Here is a 5,600-nt window from a genome sequence, read left to right on the forward strand (position 1 = left end):
TGGTTACTGCGGAATACCAAAAGTCTGCCATTCGTCTCCGAGGGACGTCCATTCTGAGTTATGGTCGTCTTTTCCAGAGATGGTGAGGACAAATGCACATCTGTGCTGCAAGAGGGACTCCACACAACCCTACAGAGCCCACACCCCGTAACATGTGGAGACACACTTTAATCAAAACAAACGTGATTTACTAAGACAGGCCTGCATTCAAATTTTGGCCGTCAGAGGAAAACGGATGCATTCAGAGGGTTGAAACTTCACAGGTAGCAAGGTACCAGAGGCCTCAAATTTCAGTAGGCATACCTTTACGAAAGGAGGTTCCAAAGCTTAGAAAAAAAATCTTTCGGCTACAGGCCGCAGGTGTGTCTTTATTTAAAATCCAGAGCAGATAAAGTTTTCTAATAACTTTCGAAAGGTGCACTGGCCGTTGCTAAACAAGAAACAAAAACAGTTTTCTCAAGAAAACGTACGACAGAGGAGCGCCGAGCAATATCGAACCCGAAAATTAGTGCTTTCCTGTGGAAAGTCGCATCAGTGCTCCTACAGTAAAATATCCACTCGATCAGAGGTAAAGTACAGTCGTCGGGTGTTCTACGAAACGCCTGCTCACGTTTGACACCAACATCGGGTCTCGGAAACGAAAATTCAGCCTCGGAGGTCCGAACAAAGGTTTCTAAAAGTAGAAATGGCCGCCATGACCATGCCCACGGTAAAAGCATCGTAGCATCGCGAAAACTTTTATTTCACACGTTCAAAGTGGTGTCCATAGAGTCTAGAAAGACCAAGGAACACATCGGTGCTAGCGGTGATGAGATACGACCAGTATTAATGAAGGGAGATCAACGAGAATGCTTCCCTTAATAAATAGTGCAAAAAATAAACAAAATAATAAAGAAAAAAATACCCGATGCGAGTGGTGTGTCTGCCCTCCACCAGGCGGCGCGATCCCCTTCCCGACTTTTTTCCTTCTCTTTCCCTCTCCTCCTCGCTCATCCTCCTCCGCTTTCCTTTGTTCCCAGAGGCCGGCCCCAGTCAGTGTGGTTTCCGTTGTGCTTGGGAGCAGTCGCGTAGTCGCCCGTGTCCAGCTCCTTCTTTGTTCTTTGTTCCGAAATCGGTCTTCTTCTTCTTCGGACCCCGAACTTCGCCTCACGCTTCCTGCCTTCGTCAAAGGGCCTCCTTTCGTTCGACACATTGGGGTAAGTGTACGTCCATTATACTATCCTTTAATTTCGAGTTTTTGATTATTTGCCAAACGAAAGTGATTTGAGTTTTTCAGCAAAAAAAGAAGAATAATTCGTTTAAAACCAAGTGCTTTTCACACCTATCGGAGAATTTCATTAGCTTTCGGAAAATGTATACTTCGATATGCGTAAAAGTATTTCTCGTTGCGTTAGAGAGTGAAGCAGGTGAAACGGGAAAGTCCGGAGCGCGCGCGAGCCGCGATTCGATCGTCTAAGATCAGGCAAAAATTAAAATGAACTACTCGCTTCACAAGAATCTTATTATTCTGTGCTCTTAGCGCACACGTTTCTCTAACGGCACACGAAATTAAGAATCTCTATCTCCGTTTATTATTACATTTTTTAACTTGTTTTTCTGTGCTCTTGGCGCGCACGTTTTTTTAGCGGCACACGAAATTGTCATCTCACTTCGTTCTCTTCTGTACAGAACAATTAGCAATGTCTGTCGCACGTTGTCACAGGCTCGTCCGGGGTTGGTAAGAGAAGGGTCGGGAGACAGAAAGTTCTACGAGGCCTAGATATTCCCCGGCATATGTCGTGACGAGGCTCGTTTCCTCGCTTGTGTAGCCGCTCAGTCCAGGGACGGGGTGGCGTAGATGCTCGTGCCTCCGCTGTTCCCTTCGCACCGTGCGTAGCTCCCGGTTCAGGTGGTCGATACCGGGACACAGCCGGTCAGATCCTCGAAGCGGTTGCCGAACGTCGCGGCTCGTGCTGTAGAAGAGAACGAAGTGCCAGGCATTTTTAGAAAATGTCATATTTCTACCTTTGCATTTGGTGAACCACGCGCTGAAATCTTTTTTCTAACTCGACTCCGCTTAGAACGCGCACGCCGGGCCACCTAGGGTGCCTTCATGCGCGCTTTGCTTAGGGTGGTGGCATCTCGCCATTTTGTCACACACGTTTATTTTTTGTTGAGAAGCAGGTGAAAGAGCGTGTCCCTGCACGCGCTTGTGGCGCTGACTGTGCTATGGCGACATTTTGTTTTCGTCGATTTCTTTGTATTTTGCCCGTGAGCGCGTGCTGTCGGCATCTGGTACTACAAAGGGTGGCATCACCCTAAACAGAAGGACATTCAGGCACCCTAGGGCCACCCCTTGCCTGGGCCCCCTGACCCACTTAGCTCTTTGAGACTGTATCCGTTATCTTTCTTTGGCGTTGCTTCTTGTCCGGTGCGTTCTTTGTCTGCTTCTAGCTTTGATTTTTATCGGGAGAGTCCGATTTTTAGCGGGAGAGTCCGGAGCGCGCTCGAGCCGCGATTCGATCGTCTAAGACCAGGCAAAAATAAAAACGAACTACTCGCTTCACAAGAATCTTATTATTCTGTGCTCTTAGCGCACACGTTTCCCTAACGGCACACGAAATTAAGAATCTCTATCTACTTTTATTATTACCTTTTTTTAACTTAAATCGACCAGCCACCCAGAGCACCCGAAAACTAGTTTGGCTGGTTAGATCGAAATATGAAGAAGAATAATTCCGTTTAAAATCAAATAATTTTTACACCTATTGGACAAGTTCATTAGCTTTCGGAAAATATATACTTCGATATGCGTACAACTATTTTTTCTTGGGTTAGAGAGTGAAGCGGTTGAGTCCGGAGCGCGCTCGAGCCGCGATCCGATCGTCTAAGATCAGGCAAAAATTAAAAATAAAAGTGAACTACTACCTTTAGAACAGTCTCTTTTTCTGTGCTCTTAGCGCACACGTTTGTCTAACGGCACACGAAATTAAGAATCTCTATCTACTTTTATTATTACCTTTTTTCAACTTAAAGAAAAAAGGAGCAGTGTGTTTAACCCTCCTGGAAAAGCGAACGCCGGCATCGCGCGTGACGGGCGGCGTGCTTTCAAGTTTCAATTAAACGCGTACAGAAGCTTATTTAATCGCAAACTAAGGCGCTTAATGTTCGCTACCTCTCGTCCGAAGCACGCACTTCTAGCACGAATTGGTGATTTTTTACGATTTTTTGAAGGAACGTTGTCTAACCTGGAAGGCAGAAAGTAAACAAACGGGCGCGACGGGATTTCTAGATCGAATTAAACGCAGATAGCAGTTATTCATTCGTTGTTCCACGCAAGAAATGCGTGTACATGACGCTGGGAATAAAAACAAAGATCATTTCATGATCTTTGTTTTTGCCCAAAGTCGTTTGTGTGAGCGCGTGCGTTTTGCGAGGAGATTAGAAGAGCGTTTGTTGTGCTCGGCGGTTGATAAATGGAAATGTTCTTTTCTGAGCGTGCGTGGTTCTGCACGCTTTTCCGAGTGTCGGCAAAGAAGGCTTTTAATGGGATCTACTATATTGAGCGTGATATAGGCGCGCAAGATGAATTGAATTCTCGGCGGAGCGGCTGGTCGTTTTTTTGAAGGCTCTTTACCAGAGCGCGAGCAAGATTTACCTAGGCATGTTTCATGGAAGTGCTTTTTTTGATAGGTCCATGCTCGGCAAAGATATAAAGTGTATTGAGCTTTGAAGCGCGTATTCCATCGCGAAATGATGGAATACTGCCTCGGAAAAAGAGAGGAGTGAGCGATCAAACTATAATAGGGTGGGAAAAAGGCATTCCACAATTATGCAAGCGTGACATCCTAGGCGTTTGGGCAGTTTTCGTTAGGCAAAATTCGTCTTTTGAGCTCGTGTCGATTTCTCAGTTGGCACGAAATAATAAATAAACTGTTGGCTTTAAAACGGTATGTGTTAGAGTGGCTATACGTGAAGTTCAGCGTGTCTACCTACGTTTATTATTTTTTTAACTGATAAAACGAAGTCAGCCGCTATTCGAACGTCCGATTAAGGATTGCGCAATATTGTTTTGCTCGTATTTCTTAATTTCTTGCTGTAATAGGTTTGGTAGGGTCCAAATACGTTTTTTTTATTATCTTGCATCGTAAAATCAGCGTTCGAGCGTGTTGGGTTTTCGCTTGGCGCGCTGATTAATTTCATCGGAGCTTCGGTAATCGAGTTCGGGGCTGTTCGTTTTTAAGTTTCTAAACGCAGACGGTGTTCATTAACGGTGCCGCGAAAGAAGTGTGTGTGTTTGCTAGACGCAGGGAAAGAGCTTTTAAAGCAAAGAATAGCAAAAAGAAAAACGCCCCAGAGTAGCTATTGCACAAAGAGGAGCAGTCCCCGCTGCAAGGCAGGGAAGAAGAGATTAAAGCAGACCGCCAGACAGTGGCTGTCAATCAAGTCGGGCGCCAAGAACGCAGCCGACAAGAAGCCAAAAACAAAAGATACTAGCGTCTCCCGAACGAGGGAAAGGAGGAGCGGTTTCGGCGGGCGGGCAGCCGCGCCAGGCAAGGCCTTGGTAGTGCAATGAGCTTTCCCCGAAACTCTGTCGTCTGCTACAGCTCCTTTGTCTCTTGGGCGACCGTTGGAGCCGACTTCTTGCACGAATTCTTTTGTTCTTTTCACGGGAAACACGGAATCGGCGGCGCCGAGCCAGGCCAGGCTTTGCTAGTGGCGTGAGCTTTCCCCGAACCTCTGCCGTCTGCTACAGCTCCTTTGTCTCTTGGGCGACCTTTGGAGCCGACTTCTTGCACGAATTCTTTTGTTCTTTTCACGGGAAACACGGAATCGAGTTTTTTTTTTCCCTCATTCCTGCTTGTAGGTTTCACTGACGATGTTTCCCGGATGGTAGACGAAACGTTTGATTAAATTGTTAATCTATTTGAGTAAAGTCGGAGCAGTTTTTTTTTTTTATCAAACACGGAATCGGCGGCGGCGCGGAGCTAGGAAGCCGGCCTCTACGAACTCAAACGTTTTATCACTCTCTGAAGCACGGAAGAAATGAAAAAAATATATGTGTATGGCGTAAGAACGTTCGGTGCATCTTTAATGTAGGGCGCTAGATTGTCTTTTTGTGCAGCGCAAGAGCGAGTTGCACGGCTGGCCCTCCGTTTCAAGTGACCTCCTTCAGCTGCGGATGACCTGTGCTTAATCAAGACCGCTTGAATGGCAACTGAGAACTTGCTCCAAGCAAAAAGTGTTTTTATGAAATCGTGTTAGCTCGTGCGAATTCACTGAATAGGAACAAGTGTGTTTTCATCGAGACAGCTCGTCTGGAAACTTGCATTGTCGGCCTAATAAAGTCTGAGGTTATTAAAATGTGAGGTAAAAAAGGAAAAATCTGTTGTTTTGTGTTTTGCTGGTGAGGACGAAGCCCCTGCTGTGCACACCTGCGGAAACGAAGTAAGTACCTTATCAGTTTCTTCAGAGATTTGATTTTTTCCCGTGGTAATCGTGAAAAAAAAAATAAAAAAGAGCGAGGACATAAATTCTTCTTTCTTATGTTTGAGCTTATTGCAAGACGCCATCAGCGGCGTTCTGTTATATCTATACATAGCCTTTGAACTTGTGTTTTT

At 45.7% G+C, this 5,600-nt stretch overlaps 1 long non-coding RNA gene across 1 annotated transcript; it reads left to right on the forward strand.

The window, feature by feature from the left end:
- Window positions 1-791: 791 nt before the first annotated feature.
- LOC120842277 lies at window positions 792-5,364 on the forward strand. The gene is made up of 2 exons (XR_005715892.3): window positions 792-1,196; window positions 5,105-5,364. It is a non-coding gene; the product is annotated as an uncharacterized LOC120842277 (long non-coding RNA).
- Window positions 5,365-5,600: the final 236 nt, after the last annotated feature.

Source organism: Ixodes scapularis, unplaced genomic scaffold (assembly GCF_016920785.2).
Source record: "Ixodes scapularis isolate PalLabHiFi unplaced genomic scaffold, ASM1692078v2 ptg000582l_1__unscaffolded, whole genome shotgun sequence".
In the NCBI taxonomy this organism is placed as follows: domain Eukaryota; kingdom Metazoa; phylum Arthropoda; class Arachnida; order Ixodida; family Ixodidae; genus Ixodes; species Ixodes scapularis.